General features: G+C 36.4%; 1 protein-coding gene across 3 annotated transcripts in view; it reads left to right on the plus strand.

The window, feature by feature from the left end:
• Nucleotides 1-25669, plus strand: part of rap1gapb (RAP1 GTPase activating protein b) — a 439024-nt gene that overhangs the window by 196986 nt on the left and 216369 nt on the right. For all 3 annotated transcript variants that reach the window (XM_030134454.1, XM_030134457.1, XM_030134455.1), the window contains one exon: nt 5631-5667. The gene's annotated coding sequence lies outside the window, so the exon portion shown is untranslated. The remainder of the gene's footprint in view (nt 1-5630; nt 5668-25669) is intronic.

Here is a 25669-nt window from a genome sequence, read left to right on the forward strand (position 1 = left end):
TTTTCTCAATTGCAGCCAGATTAATTTATCATTGATCATGATCGGGGGAGGTATTCATATAAGCCTTCTTTTTGGCATCTAACCTCTCCTGCACAATTTTGTTACTTGTTTGAATGTTGTTGTTTTTTCTATTGCTATTTTTACTTTGTGCACATAAATTTAATTACATTTTTTTTTTAATTAAACACCTTTTTTTAAGTTAACCAAACTCAAAATCCAATTCCTGACCAATATGTTATGAAATATTCAATTTAATATATTCTAGCACGAATGGAAGTTATTCATGGCAATTTGCCAGTACAGGTAGTGTTTTAATTAGACAAAACATAGAGATTTTCATTGGTACAATAATGATGTTAGATGAACAGTAAATCCATTGTTCTTCCTCTGGCTCTGACTCATGGTGCAGCTCTACAAAAATACAAAAACAACACAAAAAAGGCCAGTAACACTGGCATACACACTTAAATCCAAATTAACACTAACACCACAACCCCGCTGAACCCACGGCACATAAAAATCAGCACATTTTCAACAACATGCCAATACACACAATGCAATTGCAAGATAAAAAGGTGGGGTCATGACTAAAACTTAGTGATTTAATTCCATACACTTAAACTTTTTCGGACTGTTCAACTATGTGCTACACATTAGTAGAGAGGTACTTAACAGTTTATAGGAACATCATAAAACTTAAATAATTTCAGTGCATTGTAATTAAGGCATTGTCAGTAAAGACACATTCATGGGCTTACAGTGTAACTATGCATTAGAATAGGTGTAAAAGTGAGAAGACACAGAGCGAATTATCATATCATCATTAAAAATGTTTTAATTGTCATTGTTTTCATATCACTGTTCTGACAGGGGTTTTAAAAACAACGTTTTTTTACTTCAAAAATTAAATGCATGGATATTTTTGTAACTCCATAGAAAAAAAAAAAAGAAAAAAAACTCGATCGCATTGTTTTTTCATACCTAAGGAGGAATAAAAACACTGATGAAAAAAATCTTGACTAAAGTTCTCACAATTCATGCATGAAAGGGTTAAGCAGAGGTATTTGATTACAACTAAAACATAATATAACACATGCACATGGTCAGTGTTGGACTACTTCAAATGTTCCTGTAATAGGGAATTAACACATTAACAAGATCACATGTAAGACTGACTATGAATAGATTTACTGTATGAAGAGTATTGTGTAGAAATGAACCTTTATGAAGCATTAAACAATACAATGGATTTAGTGTGGTATGATTAATGAGGACAGTTAAGAGTGGTTTAATTTAGTCACAACCAGCTGTAACTTGTCTGATGAGGAAACGTTGCTTTATAGAGAGAAAGCAAGTTCATCTTATAAACAAGGGTGTGAAAATGTAACGAAGCCAGCTTTCGTTTTCTGCAGGCACCACAAGAAACTGTAGCTGCACAACCTGTCCTAGATGTTTACTCAGTAATGTGGGAAATGTAGCTCAAAGATACGTCACAGAAAAAAATATTAGACCACCCTTGTTTTCTTCAAGTTCTTGTTCAATTTTAATTGCCTGGTACAACTAAGGTACATTTGTTTGGGCACATCCAGCTCATAAGAGTTTAATCTCAGAGCTGATATCTATCACATTTACCATGTTTTTGTGATAATAACCAAAAATAACTTCAGTTCTTACATCAATATCTATGACATATACTGACAAAAACAATCTTTTAGGCATTCCATGTTTCTTTTTACTGTCTGTTGTTAGTCACATGATACACACAGGAGTTAGTACTGGATTGCATAACCATTGTTTTTGATTATTTTTGATAGTCTAATACACAGGTGTCAAACATGCAGCCCGGGGCCAATCTGGCCCCGCCAAGAGGGTTCATATCCGGACCCTGGGATGAATTTGTGAATGCAAACCTTACACTGAAGTATTAATAACACTGGGTTACAAAAAAAGTTATTTTTGCAAGTTGTCTATGGTTTTGTTCAACTGAATTAGGACCATTTGGCACCGCTAAATCCAAAATGACATCTGTTTTTCTAATCAGGTCAGGTTTTTTTCCTAATTTGATTTTGAAAAATTTGATCTCACAAAATTGATTACATTTTGTGACTTTATCAGTTGATTTTTTATATAGTTCTCACCCAAAATAGGTTTTAAGAGAAAAAAAATCATTTTCTAACAGGATGTATTAGTATTATATGTATTCACCGCAGATGTAGCAGAATATGTCAGGCTTATTTTGCAAGATCTTCTAGTCGAAACCATTTCATTCTCCTGGAATATTAAAAAAAAAACATTAATTAACCATTCATACATTGGCAAAAGTAAAATCTTCAGAACTCGTTCATTGCAAGAAATATGAAAGATTTTGTATCATATGATGTGAAAATGCCCATAAATGTCAGCAAAAAATGTTAAAAAGCCAATTTGTAGCATAGTTCAGAAGTTGACCTGATTGAGCAAAATTCATATGATTTTTGGATTCAGCACACCAAAATTATCCTAAATCAGCTCAAAAAACTAAAACAATAAATTTGTGTTGACCAGTGTAATCAAGGATGTTAAAATCATTTTAGGTCACTTCAATCTAAAGTGGATCAGACAGTAAAATACTATCAAAATAAACTATGAATAAATGGAAACTGTGAATTTGTCTCTTGTTTTTATGTAAAAAGAAAAGGTAAAATTACACAAAAATTTACATTTACATTTGCAGGACTAGTCTTTTACAAAAAATGTGAATTTCTGAAATCTCTTAAGACAAGTATGTGGAATTTTAATAATGCTATTTTTAATATTATTTAATGGTTTTGTATTTGTAGATCCACTGTGATCTGTAAGTTGTGATTCACATGTATAAATGATTAACTAAGTCTAATATTTTAATATTGCACTTATTTTAGTAACGAATTTTCAGGTGTTCATATTTGTTTATATTATGTTCAAGTACAATTTGTAGATGTAAACATTTTCATTACGGAATTTACTTTTTTCACTCAAAATGATTATCCTATTATTTCTATTATTTTACTGGTCTGGCCCATTTTAGATCATATTAGGCTGAATGTGGCCCCTGAATAAAATGCATTTGACACCCATGGTCTAATAGATTAGATAGACAGATAGACAGATAGACAGACAGACAGACAGACAGATAGACAGATAGATAGATAGATAGATAGATAGATAGATAGATAGATAGATAGATAGATAGATAGATAGATAGATAGATAGATAGATAGGACTATATATAATAAATTAGAAGTAGAAAAACAGACCTGGACAAACAAAAAATCCTGGATAATTAAACTGTAAGGCGTAAAAATAACTGCAATGTTCAGTTTGCTGAAGGGCAAAGTGACATTATGTTGTTTTATTCAGTGTATGAGATATTGGTGTAGATCAATACCATTTAAGGCTGCACGATACTGGAAAAAACTGACATTGCGATTTTTTTTTTTTAACCCTGCGATATAGTTTGCGATATGTAATAGCTGTGTGGTGCTGATGTAACGGTCAACCAAATTAGTTGTGTTGCTTCTCGATGTGTCAACAGTTGCAAGACACTATCGACACAGAACACGTGTTTCAGTATCATCCTTCCTGTAGCCGAAATAATTCCAGATATCTGACGTTGCTTTTGTTTTTGGCACCAAGTCTTCATTTTTGGTGATTTTCTCTTGTTCGTTGCTCGTTTTTCAATGTTGTTACAAGCGGTTAACCCCAGGTGCAGGGGGCGTGGTCTGCTGATTATGAATGACTGTGATTGGTGGATCGCTTCAGGCAGTGTGTGTCAGGTACCGAGGTGGAAATTAGTTGAGAATACGTTGAGTCATTTGCCTCCATCATGCAGGACTTGCGATGTGACTATTGTACACATGTACATTGCGATGGCGATGCTCTACGATATATTGTGCAGCTCTCATACCAATGTTCTGTCGACTGTCAGTCGCTTCTGTGTCGGTGTTTCTAATTGTCAACCGGACTATGTGTTTATCCCCTGGAACGGGAGAAATAATCACAAGTGATTCAACAGCGTTTCCTCGTCAGGGATTTACTTGATCCAAGTGCACACTCAGTACATGTTTCACTTCAAACATCACATTAACCTCAAACTCATTTTCACAGAATATTGAACATCAGTTAACGCACTCCATTGACATATATGAAGTAGTTGTAAAAGGGGCTAATTTGCTATGCTAGACAAGTGTAAAAGTTTGAATGAACTGATTGGACTATATTTTAATCATCATCATTTACCTCAAAACCGTTTTTTACCTCGTATTAAACATTCGGATCGAACACACTGAAGTAGCATACATGAAGTCAGTTCTGAAACGGCTATGCTAGGGCAAGCGTTTAAAAACTTGGTTACAGACTTAAATAGGACACATGAACACAACATTACTTATCATTTACATTCGCTGATACAAATAATATAACAAGTCAGCAATGGTGTTAGACCGGACCGCTGGCAGAAACTAATTTAGACACATAAGCACTCACAAAATAGCCATACCCGCATGAACTAAGCTGCGCAGCGGAACGTAACATTTCTAACGTTTTCACTCGAACACAAGGTAGATCGCAAAACATGCTTATAAAGTTATAGGGGTTGGACAAAATAATGGAAACACCTTCACCTCAAGATGATAATGCCCCAATCCATACAGCTAGAATTGTTAAAGAATGGCATGAGGAACATTCTAATGAAGTTGAGCATCTCGTATGGCCGGCACAGTCCCCAGACCTCAACATTATGAGCATTTATGGTCAGTTTTAGAGATTCAAGTAAGACGTGGATTTCCACCGCCATCGTCTCTAAAAGAGTTGGAGGGTATTCTAACTGAAGAATGGCTTAAAATTCCTTTGGAAACAATTCACAAGTTGTATGAATCAATACCTCGGAGAATTGAGGCTGTAATTGCCGCAAAAGGCGGACCTACACCATATTAAATTATATTTTGTTGATTTTTTAAGGTGTTTCCATTATTTTGTCCAACCCCTGTACATACAAAGTGATCTACAACACAGACTTAATCGTTACACTTGGTGCAAGCTATTGATAACTGGTAGTGGCAAAATTGCACAGTATTTACCTGAAACAGGGGAGAAATGATCACAAAGTGATTCAACAGCGTTTCCTCTTCAAGGGATTTTACTTGAATGAGGAAAATGAATGACCTCCCCTGAGTTAGTGGGCGGAGACTAATGCCATCACTCGGTCTCACAGATCAAAAGTTATCAAAGCGGATCAAATAAATCAATAATAATCTTATCAAAAATATATTATGAAATGAAACATTTTCACTTATAAGGCACCTTAGTCACAAGTCATTTTAACATCAGTATGAATATCTTTTCATAACAAATTTTAAACATATCTAAAATCTTTCTATGAACTTCTAGCTCTATGTATTTGCATCTTGTAACATATGTAAGATGCATATAGTGTGGAGCATGTGTGAGTGGTAGTGCTACACCTTTAAGTCTTGGATGCCAAACATCAGTTGTCACGTTCTGGTTTAGGTCTGGACAGGGACACACATCCTTCCTTGTCTCTTCTTATTTCTTGTTTTTATGAGTGATCATTGTCTGTAAGATTAATCGTCTCTAAATCTGTTTCTCTCTAGAGTGGACAAGACCTTTTCTAGGACCAAGAACCTTATGGTGAGGTCTACTGCCACACAAAAATCACGTTACGTATCAGAGAGTTTTGTTTTGTGCTTCAGTGATGCACAGTGACATTGTCTGGTGCAACTTTTAGCCTTTTATAGTTCACTCATAGAAATACTCTGAAAGTCAAAATTTCAACCTTAGTGTGTTATTGGAGGACATAATAAGACTTTATTACTTTTGTGAAATTTTTAAAGATGTTTTACTATGTAGAAAATCAAGGTCAATGAAGTTACCATATTTGGTTCCTTACCCATAAGTGGCAAAAAAAAAAAAATCTAATAAGTAAATATATGAATACAGAAAAACACATGTGAGATAAAAGGAACATGTATTTTAGAACATTAGAACATCTTTTTTCTAACATTAGACCAGTGTTTTTCAACTTGGGTTCAGGACCCCATGTGGGGTCGCCTGGAATTCAAATGGGGTCGTCTGAAATTTCTAGTAATTGATTAAAAAAACAAAAACAAAGTGCAAATAAAAAATATATGGTGAGTTGACAGAAACAATCCCAATACATAAAAGACATGACAAACTCTGAAGCTGAAACTGCAGCACTGTGGTTCTGTTTATTTTTTCAAATGTCATTGTGGTCGGTTTCAGATGCTGCAGCTCTTTCATAATTTTAGTCTGAGTTCTGGTTTGTTCAGTATTAATTGTCAGCCTTGTAAATCTAAGCTGGACTGACTGTACATATCCTGACCAAGGAAAATAAAATTCTCACTTTGTGCAGTAATCTACACCTGGATTTCTGCCTCCGTCCATATAATATAAATTATATAGACTAAATGTCATCTAAAATTAATGTTTATTTGCAACATTGTATAGCAAAACTATTACATGGATCAAAAACAAATTAATTTTAGCCAAAAAAAAAAAAGTCTCTGTTTTGAATGTCTGGGGTCGCCAGAAAATTTGTGATGTTAAAACGGGGTCATGAGCCAAAAAAGGTTGGAAACCACTGCATTAAACCCACATAAGGGCTGATGCAAACACCTGTGCAGAAGTTGAGATGGTGAGTAGTTTTAAATTTCTTGGTGCCACTATCAACCGACAATCTCAGCTGGCACTTAAATACCAGCATCATTGTTAAGAAAATCACTGCCACGGCTTTTGTTTTTGCACAAATTAAAGGAATTACCTTAAACTGGCAGATTTTATCAAATTTCTATCGTTGCGTGATTTAAAGCATCCTTACCTTCTCGCTTACAGTGTGGTTCGGTAATCTAACTGTACACGATCGAAAATCCTTAAACAGAGTTGTCCGTTTTGCCTGCAGGACCACTGGTACTGCCCTGCCAGATCTTGATGTCATGTACAGCTGTAGGGCCTCTGTCCCAGGTCTTGGGTATTGTAAAGGACCCTACTGGGTCACCCTGGCACTGGTCTTTTTATTCTTCTATCCGGCAGACGCTATTGTTCTATTAAATGTTTCTACCTCTAGGTCTGCCAACAGTTTCTTTCCCAGTGCTGTGTAGCCTTAACGACTCTATATCACATACTTAACAATGTATGGTGTATGTTTTATTTTTGTACTTGTGCATAAACAACGCACTTTATATTCATGCCCTTTGTCCAAGTGGAGTGTCGGTTGATCTACAGGGGCACCTGTCTTTTTATTACTCTTATTCATGTCATTTTCATTGTTTTTTTTACCTTGTACTGTCTTTCATGCGTTTTTATACTGAGCTCTTGCAACTCGTTTTCCAATGCAGTTTTTCTGCAAATGGCAAATAAACTGATTCTGATTCTGTCCACATCCACATTATAACTTTGAACATCATTCCTTGCTATAGTGCCATTACTTCATGGTACCTAACAAGGCAGGTACACTCACTGTTCATGCAGAGATGGACCTTATCAGTGTTGGGAATAACGGCGTTAAAATAGCGACGTTACTAACGCCGTTATTGTTTTCCAGTACGGGTAATCTAATTAATTACTATTTGAAACGTTACAACACCATTACCTGCAGTGAAATGTGGTGCGTTACTATTAGGCCTGTAACGGTACACAAAATTTTCGGTTCGGTACGTTTTTGGTTTTGAAAGCCACAGTTCGTTTTTTTTCGGTTCGGTACGGGAAGAAAGAAAACCCCTCAAAATGTCTTTAATACATTAATGAATTTTTGAATATTTTCCCCCCAATTTTTGGACACAATAGAATATAGGAAAACAGGAATAATATAATTCTGCTGCTCTAAATCAAATAGAAAATAAAATAAATTATTAATATTACTAAAGGTATTTTAAACATTAGTATTGCACTTTTCCCTGACAGGTAGTTTTGAACGAACAAGAAAAATCTAATCACAGTTCTGTCAGTTCACATTCTGCAGAAAAATATCAACAAAAAAATTCTGCATGAAGTGCAACATTAACAGGAGGGTAAACTGGTATTCTGTTTAAACAAACTGAAGAGCAACACTGACAACAAACTTAACCAAATTATTTATTTTAGGACAGAGAACAAACTGTTTAGGCCACTTTGTGTACTTGTGTGTGTCTGTGTGTGTGTGTGTGTGTGTGTGTGTGTGCGCGCGCAAGGTGCGATTTGCCTTGGGGATGGTTTGTTTGTTGTTTTTTTGTTTTGTTTTTTGGGTCGGAGTCGGGGTGGGGGGGGTAACTAACGTAACTAACGCTGGCGTGAAACGAAAGTGAAACTTTATTTTTATATACTTTCAACATCCAACTCTGAGTTCTATTCCTCTGTTATACAGCGTGCGTGAGAGAGAGACACAGACAGAGCTAGTGTGTTTTAGAACTACCGTAGTTCATAGGTGGTAAACAGCGTTCGTCTTATCACCGTCTCTTTCCTCGTTGTTGTCTTTCACCGGGACCTGAAGTGATCCAAACAGGACTGTAATGATGGCGGAGGGTCTTCAGTCTCTTCCTTCCAGGTTGACATCATTTTTGTGTTTTTTTTTTTACTTTATATCAGCTGCTATTTCGTATTTCGGGTCAATATGTACATCCTTTAATATGTCCGTGTGAAACTTGCGCAGATTTAAAGTTCCGCATCAAACAATGTCTTTTGTTCCTTTCTCTTTTTGTCATCATACTGTGCCGTTTCGGTACAGCTGTGCACCGAACCGAACAGGTGTGTACCGAAACGGTTCGGTTCGGTACGTGTACCGTTACAGGCCTAGTTACTATGCACTGACATCTAACAGCTGTTATCCATCTTGGCTCACTCAGCCAGGCATGAGAAGTGTGCCATTCACGGACGAGTCGAGTCTTTTGAACGGCTCTTTTCAGTGAACGATAAGAACCGATTCGTTGCGAGCCGTTTTTATATTTAAATTGCCCACACTGCCTTCATGCTTCACCTGTGTGTCCATGAGTCTGAGCTGTCCACGCTACCTTTACCTGAACGACTAATGACATCTCCAAGTTTGAGTTGTCCACAGCACACCACATTCACTTGAACGCAGCTACGTGTGCAGCTAATTTAGGGGAGGAGTTATCAGTGAGTCTGTCTGACTGGACTGAAGACATTTACCACAGTATCAGGGAGGAGCGACTGAAAAAATTAGAGATGTGGGATCAACTGGAGGAGCATCTTCTTCCTATAAATGCACATATGCACTTATGTGGTGGAAAAGCCGCTGATGGACCCCAGCCGGGCCCTGGTGGACCCCAGCCTCACCACAGTCATGGTATTCAGTACCTGTCTGCTGTTCTACTCTATGCAACTGACCCGTGAAACACGCTCAAAAATCAGTTTCCTTTTACATATTTGAAGATTTTTCAAAAAAGTAACGCAATAATTACTTTGCCTGGTAACTAATTACATTTATGAAGGAGTAATTCCATTACTAATTCAATTACTTTTTTGTGAAAGTAACTACAACTAATTACTTTTTAAAAGCAATTTGCCCAACACTGGACCTTACAGACCCTGTAGATCACATTGGACCTGAGATTGCTCCCTCACCGTCCTCACTGTATCTACTGCCGTCACTGTCTCGTGATGTATGCGGAAATTACCAAAAATAGTCACATGCCCGATAAAGGGTTAAGATGCAAGCTAAAGAAAAACAAAGCATGCTTTTTATTATACCAAATATTATACAATAACCTTTCTTCCCCTCTACAAGGGTTTTTCTTTTGTTGTTGTTTTCTGCAGCACCACTACACAAAACCTACCACATTAAAATTTCAGAGACACTTGACTCAGCGTACTATAAAGAACACAGAAACAGACTTTGATTTGTCCGTCATTTTAATGGTTAGTCAGCAACTAAAGACAGGCTGCGTCAATCCTGTGAATTATTCCTAGTGTGTGCTTTTTAATAAATGTGAGGAAATTCAGTATGAGGAGTTTAAAAAGGTGACGCTGATAAGACCGTAGCCCTAAGCGTACCTTCTATCCTTCCTTTTTTTTTTTTTTTTTGTTAAATCTCAGCCGACTTTTTCCTGAGTCATAATCGGATTTTCTAATTGTGCATAAAATTATTTTTCTATCTGGTGTTAAAGACTTAAGACATCAGCATATAGTCAAATGGAGATTGTGGAGCTTGTAGTGTTTCCATCTTTGCAGGCAGAATTAATGTGTGACTGCAAATACAAGAAGAAGAGCAGATGGAGGGAGACAGGGAGCAGACATATGTGTGTAATACCAGCTGGACATGCAGGGCGCTCACCTTAGATATCTCAACCATAAAAAGCAGCTGATATAACCACTTCCACATAAATACACCAGCTCATTTGCATTAAGGAAATATCACAAATTGCATTAGATTATCACAAAGTTATTCTGCATAGCTTCTTATGATAGAAATGTGGAATTAATTACCAATTTTTACTGGCAACTGGGAGAACTGTTCTATTTCAAGAACTAGATGAAATGTTAATATTAATTACATTTCCAACTTTCCCCTCGAGTGATGGATTTTGTTGTTTTGTGTCTCTGTATGTTCGACAGCCAAAAGAAACAAAGCAGTAGAATGCATTATTAGGATTTTTTCCACTCTTTTGTTTACGTGGCTGTCAGCCGGCACCGCAGCCAAAAAGATAAGAAAGAAATCCACCAAAAAAAACAAGAAAAGGAGTCATCAAGAGGCTAAAAAAGGACAATGGGACCCTGTATTGAAAATGGGTAATGGAAGATACAAGCATGATTCAGGCTCATCAGTGGAGAGCACACCCTGACATACCTGATGAATTTCATTTGGAGGGTTTAGTTTTCTGTCTTTTGCAATCAGGTCTGTAGTGTATGTTAACAGTGTATCATAACTGGGAGGTGCAATCTCTAGTGATCCCCAGCGCAGTGCTCTGATTATAATCACTGAATCATTATGCCAGAAAAATACAGTATCAACAATACACTTAGTATTGATTAATTCATTCTTTTAAGAGACTGGATGTGATATCTTGAGGAGTGGCTTTTTTCCTGAAATCTGTTAGGTTTCGATGTATGATATGTTTTAATCACTTGAACAAGCCTCATTTATACATGTTGTTAAAACAGTAAAGCAGTGTATTGTTTTCACTTCTTTCTATGCGTGGGTGTGAGAAACTATAGCATCTAGCCCAATCCACTGAACTGTGAAATATGCAAAAGCAGCTGCATGTGAAAGAGGCCACATATTCTAAACACTAGGGGTGCACCGATACCGATACGAGTATCGGTATCGGCTCCGATACCACTGGTCTACAATTTTTTAGAAATGATTTGCTTCAGAGATTAAATGTGCTAAATGTTACGTATTTTAAAAAGATTAATTGGAAAATAAATGACAAAAGTGCCAGTTTGCTGATGTTTTCAAGGTATATGATTACCGTAAATGATACCGTAAAAATTTTAGAAAGAAAATCAATTTTGTACATGTATAAGCCACGCCGGTCTATAAGCCGCGGGTGTCCACCAGTGGCGATTTCTCATAGACTGCAAGAGAAGCCTGGCTTCCCCTGTCATTACAAAAATTAAATGGTTAAATGTTTGGTTGTGTTGACATTTCATTGACTACACATGTGTTAAAACACGTTTATCTCACAGATGAGTTTGTTCAGAATCAACTTTATCACAAATCATCAGACTCCATGTTGTTCACTTCTCATACATTCCCGTTGCGCTGTTTCCTCATACGATCTATGGTCAAAGCATTTCCCCGTTGAAGCCTGGCTTCTATGGGAGTCTATGGGACCGAGTGGAACCTTTTGTTTCATTGTGTCAAAACTGGACGGTAATTGGATAAAGGTTTTCTTTGAGTTCAAATGAAATTCTTCCCTGTATGTAAATGGGTATGATATGTGTGAGCTTGCTGTCATATCTATAGGTTGATTTGTTGTTAATATGATGATTAAAACACAAAAGACAAAAAACGAGGCAATAAAAGGATAGTAATTTAAGCACATTTTCTTTCTTTTTTTTTGACGGTGGACTTATGGGGGTTTCCTTTGGATTTGTGCTAAAACGAGATTGACTTGCTTTTGTGCCGGCTGTGGATTCACAGACTTAAAATGACTTGAAAGACACTTGAAAGTGAACAAATTTTTGTTTTTCGTTAGAGTAGGACTTTTAATTTATTTTTAAAATATAAAGATTAAAAACAAGTAATTACGTCTGTTGTAATATCATTTTCATTTAACATTACGCACGACATGCGCATTAATTCTGAGATGCTTTAAATTTATGACGGTCTCTGGAGAGCTTTATTGGGTGTTTTCATTCAGAGTTTGTTTTGTATATTTGTGAAACAATATTAACATTTGAAGGTTTACTATTTTTCCTTAAAAGTTCCCCTTTTGTGTATGTTAATATTAACTTTATAAAGGTTAAGTTGTTAATGTTACTCATTCCTGCATACCTGGTAACAATAGACAGATTCTTCCCTGGGGTGTGGCAGGCAATAAGGGAAAATCATCGTATGTGCCGCATCGGAGTATAAGCCACAGTGTTTAAAGCGTGGGAAAAAAGTAGCAGCTTATAGTCCGGAATTTACAGTAAGTGTTATTACACATATATATTGGTTTATGTACATTTATATAATAGTTTTATAAATCATCCGCTATATAGAACTTGTAAAGTGAATGTATTCTAATGTGCAGACAGTGTTTTGAAGTAGATCTTGTAGCTCTGAGACAAATATTCCTTTTGAGTCAAACCCATTCTCTCGTTAATTCTTGAATTTCACATTTTGACCCAAGGCTGTATCTTGGAAACTTCAGCCAACCAGCATTTTTGACTTGATTTTTCTTTATCAGTGACTCATGTGGTAAAATTTCATTACTTTTATTCTAGAAGCATTTTCCTTGTAGACCAGTGATACTCAGTGTGTGTACTCATACTCGTACTCGTAAAAGATATCTGATACAAATGCACCGATACCACTTACGGCCGTGTGACATTCACAGTTCAGTGCAGCAGGTACGCGGTGGTGGAATAATGTGTGTGGAGTGTGAAGAGTGTGGAGATTTTTCAAAATAAATGACAGTGATAAAAGTAACACTGACTGCAAGTAATGTTACAGACGCAGACAGATACGGACACAGCGTTCTGTCTGTCCTCTGCGTACATTCCATCCGTTTACCAGGGGCTGGCGGATGCGTAAACAGAATGAGAATACCAGCGGGTGTACGGAGCGGTGCAGACCGCCGCCAACAGAAGTGAAAATGAAACTTATCACTCATTTGTCTTTTCTCTTCCTGCTGAAGCTAAGCTTTTAAACCTTACCAGTGAAAACGCTGCAATATTAGTATCACATTAGTGTTGCCTCTGTCGTCTCCATGTTTGTTATTACTGACTTTCTTCTTCTTCTTCTCAAAAAACTTTCCTCTTCTTCATGGTATTTGTCCAGTATGGTTAATTAAAAGTGGCACCCCCTGGCGGATTAATTGAGAAACACTCATTCCAACACATTAAATGTCAGTAGCAGCACTTTGTTCCAGTCAGACTAATGACAACGACAATAAAGCACATTTACAAAAGGAACTAAGAACTGGAATGGGATTATTAAGTGCTCTTGGTTGTGCTGCTGGGGGTGCTGGGGGTTGTGTGGGGGGTTGATGGTGTCCTCCCCTCTTTGGGCTCTGCTTGCTGGGCTCCACCCCCCACCCCCCCCATAGCCATATTAATTTAAATTGATTCATATAAACTCAAAACAGATAGCAACTGATACAAATACATTGTTACAAATATTAAATTATTTAACTAGTAGTATTGTGACTGCCTCTGCCGCTACCGCTGCCACAATAATAATTCTAGCAAATTAGGCTACTGGTATTATTAAATATTTTTGTATTATTACAACAATTATTATTTTCCGCCTCACTCTCCCCTCTCTCTTTCTCACTTTTCATTTATACCCCCCTCTTCCCCTTTTCCGTGTCACCCCTAACCAAGCTATATGGTTTAGTTGCTATTTACATTTATGATCTTTTTCTTTGTAATATGATGTTGTTGTTGTTGTTGTTTGTCAATACTCTGTCATTGTTGTTGTTTTTGGTTTGTTTGTTTATTTGTTTGAGTTTCCCTTTGTTTATGTGTTGTTGTTGTTGTTTTTCTGTCCACATTGTCTTGTTAACTATCACTAATTAAAAAAAAAAAAAGTCAGTAGCAGCACTTTTTTCCAGTCAGACTAATGACAACGACAATAAAGCATATTTACAAAAGGAACTAAGAACTGGAATGGGATTATTAAGTACTCGTATCGGTACTTGGTATCGGCAAGTACTCAAATGTAAGTACTCGTACTTGTACTCGGTCTGGAAAAAAGTGGTATTGGTGCATCTCTACTAAACACTAACATTTTGTTGTTTTTACCTCTCGGCCAACTTCTGGCCAAGGGGTATTGTAATTGTTTTGTCATCTGTCTGTCTGTCTATCTGTCCATTCAACGACATAATTGCATTATCTGAAGATTGCATTGAGATGTCTGCACCAAATTCATACTGTGGATTAGGGTTGGGAATCTTAGTTGTAAGGCCAATATGATACGCATCTCGATACAGCAGCTCCGATCTGATATATTAAAGATACATGTGTGGCGTCTCGCGATGTGATACGTTTCACACCCAAATCACAATACAGAGTGATTAAGCACATTCTGATTTAACAAATTCATTCTGGTAAAAAAAATATGCAGTGCAATTCAATGAGGTTGATTATTTCTTTATCATTCACAAAGTGGCTTTTGTGCAATTCCAGAAAATGTGCCTCACATACAGTCAGGTGAAAAAGCTGTTTCTCTGCATGTTTCTAACATTCAACTTCTTGCTCCCTCGCTGAATCAATTTATAATGTAATGTATTTGTAATGCAGACAATATAGAAAAAGGTTCTGTCTCTTTAAGAGACACCTGCACAAGGTATTCTGGGATGCGCTGTTAGATGAGTATGTGACTGTTTAAGGAAGTATCTCCAGCATTTAATGCAGTTGCTATCGTAAAAAGTACACGTTCAGAAACCACGTCTTCTATATCTGTCAGATTCACATACACACATTACAGTATGGGTGGTGCTCATGCCACAGTCCATCCACAGAGTTCATACTGTCGTGTACAGTGTCAGTGTACACATCTGCAAATCCACAGCACATGTTAATGTGGGTCTGAAGAAAAGAAAAACTTTATCCAAATAAATATTAACACTTTTAAATGCAAGTCCAAATATATTCTATTGAACGGATCAAATTTTATGGATGCAAACATTCAATAACCGATGCATCGTGATATCGTTCCAAACTTTTCATTCACTCGCAGCTTCTCTACCGGTGCACTCGGATCATGCATGCATGTGTCGGCGTATCGATACATATTGGAAAATCTTCCCATCCCTACTGTGGATGCATCTTGGCATGGAACAGAAGCCTATTGAAAATAGGAGACCTTGACCCTCTTTTCAAGGTCCAATTGCCTTATGGAGTTAGAACATCTGAGTACTTTCAAATGTAAATAAGTTTTACGCAAAGACAATCTAATCTACATTATAGGGCAGTAATACTACATTCCAGGCTGGTTTATGAGCCCGCAAGTCATGACTTCAAACCACGACTCACAGCTTTGTAGCATTCCAGGCAATTCACGCCAAACTGCCTGAGCGCAGGGAACTGTGGTAGTTAGATGTAAACAAACCAGCACGGAGGACCGTACGTTATGCTCATTTATGATCATTTCCATCACCAGAAGTGCTTGCTCTTTGCTTATTTGAGGGAAACAGAGGAGTAATAATGGTGCATAAGGCAGAGAAGCTGTTATGCCTTTTATGTTAAGTTATTTGGATACATATTTGGTATTAATCTATTCTTGCACTCAATGGACTGAAAATTAGCTAACGCTAGATTAGCTGCTGATTGTGCATAATATTTACAGATAAATAATGTCACAGCAATACCTTGTTTTAATAAACAATTTGCATAAACACCACATCCATGGGGGTTCCCATTGTTGTTTCATGGGCTACGTGACGTTACAGCTCGGAACTGGGAGTACATCGATCTAGTACAAGTTCACAGGTGGGAAGTCACAGGTTTGACTGTCATTCCAGTGCATTTTCACTGGTGGAAGGTTGGAAAAACACGAGTTACGGCTTGCCTGGAAGGCAGCATAACTTTCAACAGAATCTTACAGTATACAGTATTGGCCGATGGGGTATTAAAAGTTATGTTTTGTTAAATATAGTCATGATAAGTCTAGAGGAGCCAAAAAGTCAAATGCATGGATGTAAGCATCATTTATCTTTTAGGGAACAGTAATTTTTTTGTGTGATCTGGAATTATGTCAAGCCATTCAAGCCACTTAACAGTGGAAAAGAGACAGATTTTTGAACAAAACCAATATGCAAATACTTACTTCTAATACGTACAGTCACTGAAAAAATAATTAGACCACCCTTGTTTTCTTCTATTTCTTGTTCATTTTAAAGTCTGGTAATACTAAAGGTACATTTGTTTGGAAAAATATAATGATAACAACAAAAATAGCTTTTAAAAATTTAATTTCAGAGCTGATATCTATCCATTTGCCATGTTTTCTTGATAATAACCAAAATCACTGCAGTTCTTACATCAGTATCTATGGCTTTGTACTGACAAAAACAGTGCTTTTAGGCATTCCATGTTTTCTTTTCTGTCTGTTTTAATCACATGATACACATAGGAGTTAGTACTTGATTGCATAACCATTGTTTTTGATGCCTTTTGATGGTCTAATAATTTTTTTCTCGACTGTATTTTCACTGTCTTTTGAGACTAATTTGTACAGACGCCTCTGCAGAGTGAGTCGTGTTCTTTAAGACCTTTTAATTATAAAACACAAGAGATGATTAAACAAACCCATGTTATGACTTCAGACATTTCTCAGTGAAGAGAATGACTTTGTACAATAATAGATCGGAAATTATGTATGGGTATATTGACCCGTTTTGCTTTTTTTTTTTTTGGTATGGTATGGTACGGTATGGTATGTCTATATTTGGACAGGGACAGTGCACAATAATACATTGACTGAGACAGAATCAGATGAAAGATGCTTGTTACCAGTTATAGTATACGCAAGTGCTAATTTACACCTGTAGTCCCTGGACAGGTTGATGGTTAAAAATAAATAAATAATGACAGAGTTTGGTGTATGTAAATGATCAGACCAATTAATAAGTTACCACAGAAACAAGGTTACATATGTGTCACATCAATCAAAGAGTTACTCTAAAATCTAACATTGATGTAAAATTGTAATAGTAATAATAATAATAATAATAATAATAATAATAATAATAATAATAATAATAATAATAATGGATTGGATTTATATAGCGCTTTTCTAGACACCCAAAGCACTTTACATTATTAACTCATTATTCATTCGCTCTCACATTCACACTCACATTCACAATTTTGGGATATAGTTGGCTTCTGACAATTGTAAAATAACCTCAGTTTATGTGTAAGTTCTTTTTTGGCCAAGTCGTTGTTCATGCTTATAGTTTAAGTGTTCAGCTGGACTGGAAAAAAACACTGGAATGAAAAACAAATGGAATGAAAACTTGATAAATACCTGTCCAGTTGAATGTTAGAAAACAAACAAATAAACAAATAATCTCCCCATAATCACTGAAAATTAAAAAAAAAAAAAAAAAAAGAAAGAAAAAGATATGGGAGAATTTAGGCAAGTTGGCAACAAAGCAGTTATTTAACCCTTTCATGCACGAATTATGAGAACCTTAATCAAGATTTTTTTTTTTTTCCTGAGTGTTTTCATTTATCTTTAATCATGAAAACAACAATGTGATTGAAAAATTTCTTATGATAAAATAAATACAATAAATTTAAAAGATTTTTTTTTTAATGTTAAAAAATACAGTTAAAAACAAAAAAGTAATAATAATAATAAAAATTCTCATTAACCTATTTTTCATGAAGTTGCAAAAATGTCCACTCAGCCAGACACCATGCATTTAATTTTTGAAGTGAAGAAACATGTATTTACTGATAAATTGCATGAAAACTATAACTATTACACTCAGAGGAGATCTATACAATGTTACTGATTCATGTCAGAAAAGATATGTAATTGTTAAAACTTTAATAAAGACATGTGCAAAAAAAACAAAACAACAAAATCCATGAATATACAAGAGAACAGCTGTAGAATAGCTGCCCACTGTAGTGACCAGTATACATGAAAGGGTTAAGGTGGACTTATAATAGAAGTTATAAGCTGTGTAATTGGTCTAACTCTTAAAATATGGATCACCATTTCATACCTTTATTTTCCTTAAAAAAAAAAAAAAAAAGATAATTTTTCTAATGAAAATCATGCTTCACAGGATGATTATTGTTTATTTATTCTCCTGTCATCAGTATGTATAGAATGCAGTAAAGAACTAATAGAATTTCAGTGCAGATTCCATCATATATAAAGTAATGGTAAGCAATTTTGTCCAGGAGATAGATATTTTCTCTGCGCTTGGTATATTTTTCCCTATTCCTTCTCGGATGTGTTTTATTTGTCCTTTGGGAAGTTTGTGTGTGATTCTCTCCATCTTTGTTACATAGCCTGTCACACTCATATTGTGTTAGAAATACCACCATGTCAGTGAGATTTACAACAGGAGCATCAAACCACAGCCTTTCATTAAACACTGGCTTTCCGGGATCCCATGCCATGCGCCACTTCCTCAAATCCATCACAACATTATCCACATCCAGCAGGTGCAGCTGTGTGTGAATGAATGTCTCTGGATGCATTTGTGTGTGTTGGTATGTTATGACCAAGCAGTGGCTTCTCCATCATCTCACCCCTGCGCACATACAATATTTTTGGTGTTGATGTTACTTGGGTTGCCTTAAACCATTGAAATGAGTAGCTGAAAGGTGAGAACACACTTATTTTGCTGTGCAAAAACGCTCACAGCACAGTGTTCCCAATTAAACCCTCATTAACTAGATTGCTCTCGATAATGGCAGTGCTTATCTCCCTCAGTCTTAAGCTCTTGCTGTGCTGCTATAAGGAGGGCACAATAAATGCCATGACATTTCTGCGAGAATTGTCATTTGATGTGAAAATGTTTGTCCTTAACAATTTTACTCTGCATGAATACGGGAAAAGCATTAGAATGACATGTTTCCATTAAAATGAAAATCTAATGAAACCACAAGAGCAATTTCATCAGAGTGTCTATAATTACACTGGTCAACAACACATTTATTGTTTACGTTTTTTGAGCTGATTTAGGATAATTTTGGTGTGCTGAATCCAAAAATCACATTAATTTTGCTCAATCAGGTCAACTTTCTGAACTATGCTACACATTAGCTTTTTAACATTTTTGCTTACATTTATGGGTGATTTCACATCATATTATACCAAATTCTTTCATATTTCTTGCAATAAACGACTTCTGAAGATTTTACTTTTGCCAATTTATGATTAATGTTTTTTTTTTAATATTACAGGTGAATGAAATGGCTTCGACTAGAAGATCTTGCAAAAATAAGCCTGACGTATTCTGCTACATCTGCGGTGAATACACCATTGTACCTAACAGGAATCAAGTCACAAGTTTCATAAAGTGTGCTTACCAATCTTATTTTGGTATTAATTATTATATTTTGTGAGAAGATCAACTTTTTCAAAATCAAATTAGCAAAAAAACCTGACCTGATTGAGAAAAACAGATGTCATTTTTGGATTTAGCGGTGCAAAATGGTCCTAATTCAGTTGAAAAAACCTAGACAACTTGCAAAAAACATTTTTTTGTAACCCAGTGTTATAAACCTAAATAGTTTATGCTTTGGACACCACTTAAGGACAACTCTTAGAAATGTTTCATATAGTACCGTACTTTCCAGACTATAAGCCGATACTTTTTTCTCACGCTTCGAACCCTGCGGTTTATGCAATGATGCAGCTCATGTTTAGATTTTTACGGGCTAACGGCCTCCAGGGGGTGCTCTAGCAGGAAGCACAAAAGCAAGACAGACAGGTGGAACAGGTGATGAAGAGGAGAAGTTTTAAGCTTAACTTTTAACAATCATTTTGCACAAACTCTCATCATGGAAAACACACGAAGAAATGCATATGATGTAGCTTTTAAGTTAAAAACAATCGATGTGTCTGTCTAAGAAGGAAATAGAGCTGCAGCACGTTTGCGCCATTGACAGCGACAATGAAAGAGAGATGTAGAAGGTGTGTGACGGAGCCTTTCTGAGACTGTTCAACTCCGACATTGAAGAAGACAACTTCAGTGGTTTCAGTGCGCAGAAGGAAGATGAAGATAGCGATCGGTGACTTTTCTGGGTTTTTTAACCAGCCGTTTTACTGCCGTGTTACAGGCACTGTCTGGAAAAAAGCAGTTAAAGTATGGAAAATGGCTAAAATTTACTTAAGGAGTCAAATGAGTGGCCATTTTTGTCAAAAAAAAAAAGTTGTAAGAAATGCATAGAAGTGTGTTGAAATAATGTTAATACATTTGTGCACAGACTACTGATATTTGACAGTGGAAGCTTTATTTTCAGAAATATTGGATTTGGAATAGCACGTGTATGTGAAAACTTTTGCTGGTGGATGGACGTGACATTACCCATGATGATCTGGTCAGTACCAGTACTTTATTAGTAATAAACTTATATACTTACTATTACTAATTATCCTCTTATTCATAAATGTTAGTATTGTGGATCTAAAACAATAACAGCTGAACAAAAACACAAAATGTGGCAGTGGACGGATGTGACATGGTTGTTACGGATCCCATCATACTGATGCTCGGCAGCCATGTCACTGTTTCCACAAATGATTCCTGTGCAAAAACTAGGATCAGAATTATTTATTGTATAGTTTCTCATCATACTAAAGAGTAAATAACTATAGAATTGTTATTTCTTTATAAAAATGCTTATTATTAGAAAACTGTTGATTTAAAAAGTGACGTGTGACATTCTTAATGCATGTATTGGCGTACCATAAGCAGAATGGATCAGCACCATACTCCATATTGCAACCTGTAAAAATAAAATGTGATATGTAGGATAGAATCTTGTAAGAAAAATTGGGGAATCTAAAAGAATAGAATATTTGTTTTTCAGGTAAATTCAGCTAAAATATAACTTGGCCATTTGTGACATGAAAATATAGCATTAATTGTGATGAAATTGGACATTTTTGAGCTGAAAACATAGTTCATATGAGCATCAACATGTTTCAACAGAACTGAAATCCTGTAAATTTGCATAACTTGCATTTACCAACACAAAGTTCCTTTGGGGATTCACTTATATTGATTTCTTATGCACAAAGACATAAATAAGACCTCTAAGCAAATTTTAGCCGAAATAAATATTTAAATAATCTTTCTGTTTACCATCTTTCTGTGTAAATATCTCATGTTACAACGTGGACACCTGCGGCTTATAGTCAGGTGCGGCCTATATATGTACAGATATTTTTTTTCTTTTAAAATTTGGTGGGTGTGGCTTATATTCAGGTGCGCTCTATAGTCCGGAAAATAGGGTAATTTTTGCATGTCCAATAGAAGCCAATTATTCTTAAAGGAGTTGTATGTAGGATTGTGGCCAAAACTGGTACTGCAATCACATTCCAAATACTGTGAGAGTGTGGTATCCCCTCTGCCTCCCCCCAGACAAGGGGTTGCCAGATCCAGCATGAGCGTCTGCTACAAGAAGGTACCATGGCAAATGATGAGTCCTACAATGGTATAAATACTGGGCCACGGTCCCTTCACCCAGTGGCTCTCATCGGGCAGTGACACCGAGGCCCAGACCCAGTGAGACCATGGGAGAGCCAGTGCCATTCTTCAGATTATTCTCCACTTTCAGCCATCGCCATCTTTCAAAAGCATCTCCCATACATATCCTTGTTTGGTTTCTCACTTTGTTGTGATGTATTTGGGAATAATAAGAGGCCTTCTGGGTTTAGTAACGTCAGGCATTTGTGATCAGAAATGTTCCAGCTGCAGCTCTGTGGGAACTGACAACCTGGATGTCCAAACCAGAGGCGATTTCTCATAGACTGCAAGGGAAGCCTGGCTCCCCCTAAAATTACGAAAATTAAATGGTTAAATATGTTCGGTTGTGTTGACAATTCATTGACTACAAATGTGTTAGAACACGATCACCTCACAGACGAGTTCGTTCAGAATCAGCTTCATCACAAATCAACGGACTCGATGTTGTTCACTTCTCATATATTTCCGTTGCGCTGTTTCCTCATTCGATCTCTGCTCAGTGCATTTGCTCGTAGACGCTCAGTGTCCATGCACTTGAATGGGACTGAGTGGAACAGTTTTTTTCATTGCCTCAAAACTGGACTGAAATTGGATAAATACCACAATGTTGTCCGGCCCCCGGATGCTCGGCATCTCTGGGGGTGAATGGAGCTGTGGGCGGAGCTCAGCTGGGCTGGACGCCGGGCTTCCACGTGCTGATTGGAGGATCAGTCGAAAGGCTGAATCCCGTTTGATTGACAGCTATTTTGAGATCTCCTCCTTCACTGACACAGTTCAGTTTAATTCCGTTGCGCATTCTGCTGTGAAATCGAGAGAGAAACCACTACGAAATTACTTGTTCCTTTCTTGCACTGTAAATAAAACACACTCATTGTACTTCCTTGTTTCAATTTAACATAATTTCAACGTTTTCTTGTTTAGTTGGTACGATAAGGTCACTGACCATTTTCTTAAAAAGGAGCGGAGGGACGAATTTATGTTTAAATAACTTGACTTTTTTTTTTTTTATGTAAGCCAACAATGAGCTTCCCCTCTCTGAAAGACGAGCAGCCGCCACTGGTCCAAACGCTATTAACTTTGTGATTGGGTGATTGGCGGAGCATCAGACCAAAACACAAAATGACAACATAAACATTACTTGTGGGCTGACACTTGGCTTTTCAAATGCAAATATTCTGGCTAGACTGCTACTGTCAGTGATATCAGTATTTGAAATGAACATAATTCCTTATAGGGAATTTTGTCTGGTGACTTTCAGGGCCATTTTATGATTACTTGGAACATAATTCATAATTCTTACAGCTCCTTTAAATTTTGCCAACAAAAAAAAAAAACAATCTGTCTGAGGGTTAACAAATCTTTCTTGGCTGAAGTTTCTAAAACTCAAACAAAAGTCTAGTCTCCAAAAGATTAGCTTTGGAGCCAGATGTATTTGCCTTAGAGCAGGTATTTCAGATCAGTCTGGAACTGACTCAAACTGATGCTTGGCCTGAGCCGCTCACAGCTGTTTCTCCGATATGAGGTCCGATGTGGTTTCATACCGAGACAGGGTTTCATCTGCGGTTCCTTATGTTGAACACTGGCTTCAGTCCATGTGGTAAAGCCCACCTGTCCTACCTCAGGAGGAACTCCTAAACGCCACATGAACGGCTCCTTCTGTAACAGGCTGCACCACCCAGTCTGTTTTTCATTCATCACTTGAACTCACCACAGATTTTAATTCAGTTAATTGGTCGTTCATTGGCTGCAGACAGCATCGGTCAGCAGTACGACCATCCGTGACAGCCTGTAGTCATCACATTTAGCCGTGTGTTTTTAGGATTATATAACATTTTAAGTGGTTTAAATCATTCAAAACTAAATAAATAAATACAAATAATGCAAGTGTTTATACAGAACAACGAAACCTGATTTGACTGACAACATAATCAGTCTGGTAAAGCCGGTGGTTTTCCATTAGGAGTATGAACAACAGCACTTCAGCTTTGATTTGCAAAGATATGTTCACATATTTCCGAGGGGATTGGCTTGGTTTAATTCACCAGCTCAATCAACGTTCCTTATGTTCTTGGCCTGATTGAGTGTAGGTCTATCCAAAATAGTAATTTATGTTTATATAGAAACATCAGGCGCTTATAGAGGATAGGGCTGCATCAAAGGAAACTAAAAATGACAGAAAGACAGAAAGTAAGAAATAGGGATGTAACGATATGAAAATTTCATATCACAGTTATTGTGACCAAATTATCACGGTTATCATTATTGTCGCAGTATTATATAAATTGTGCTCAAAATGTTCAAAAAGTACTTATACACACTGAAATAATTTAACCAAGTTGTATTTAAAAAAACAAACTACACAAATAAAATAATTGGCACAATGTACCTTCTGTTGACAGAAACATTCAAATATTAATCCTTAGTGGTCTGAGCCTATTTTGTCCATTTTTCAGTACTTTTGATTTTACCTTTATATACTACATAAGCAAATGTTTACTATACCCATGTTTGGGATCGTTTTTTTTTTTTTCAGCACAACTTCATCTATATCATCTGCCTATTATTTTTTCCACTTTAACCTACTATATAAACATAAAAGGCCAGAAAACACACACAAAAAAAAAAAAAAAATCCGATTTGAAAAAATTATACTTTAACACAAAGATGTTTAACAAACCTTTTCAACGACTTTAAAAGTGAATATTGGTTCCAAATATTAGGTATATAAAATCAACATTGTAATAAATTAAAACTATTCTCAAATATTTGACATAAAAGCAGATCTTTACATAGATGTTTTTTCCCCTAAAAGTGCGGTAATCAAACACGGTTATCATGATAATTAGATTTTAAATGTTAATACTAACCGTCTGCAATTTTACCACGGTTTATCGTTATACCGGTAATCGTTACATCCCTAGTCAGAAATGACTACTAACAGGTATTGAGAAAAATGTACAATGTAGAGGATGACGGTCAGAAAGATGGGGAAAACAATCCTCTATTACAGAGTTTTTCAACCTTGGGGTCAGGACACCATGTGAGGTCACCTGAAATTCAAATGGGGTCGCCTGAAATTTTTAGTAATTGATAAAATTAAAAAAAAAAAAAAAAACATACTAACAAAAAAATATATGGTGAGTTGAGAGAGGCAATCACAGTCTATAAAAGACATGACAAACTGTGAAGCTGAAACTGAAGCACTGTGGTTCTGTTTATCTGTCAAATGTTCATTGTGGTCAGTTTCAGATGCTGCAGCTCTTTCATAATTCATAGTCTGAGTTCTTGTTTGTTCAGTATTAATTGTCAGCCTTGTAAATCCAAGCTGGACTGACTGTACATATCCTGACCAAGGAAAATAAAATTCTCACTTTGCGCAGTAATCTACACCTGGCTTTTCTGCCTCCGTCCATAATAATATACAATAAATAGTAGGCCTGTAACAGTACATGTACCGAACCGAACTGTTTTGGTACTCACCTGTTTGGTTCGGTACACAGCTGTACCGAAACGGCACAGTATGTTGAGAAAAAGAAAACGAAACGAAAGACGTTGTTTGATGCAGAACTTTTAATCTGCACAAGTTCCCCACGGACATATTGAAGGACGCGCACATTGACCAGAAATACCAAATAGCAGCTGATAATAAGGTAAAAAAAACAAAACACAACAACAACAAATATGTTGTGAACCTGGAAGGAAGAGATTGGCGACCCTCCACCACCATTACAATCCCGTTTGGGATCAGTTCAGGTTCAGGTGAAAGACAACAACGGGGAAACGGACGTTAATAAGACGGACGTTGT

Source organism: Sphaeramia orbicularis, chromosome 5, assembly GCF_902148855.1.
Source record: "Sphaeramia orbicularis chromosome 5, fSphaOr1.1, whole genome shotgun sequence".
NCBI lineage: Eukaryota > Metazoa > Chordata > Actinopteri > Kurtiformes > Apogonidae > Sphaeramia > Sphaeramia orbicularis.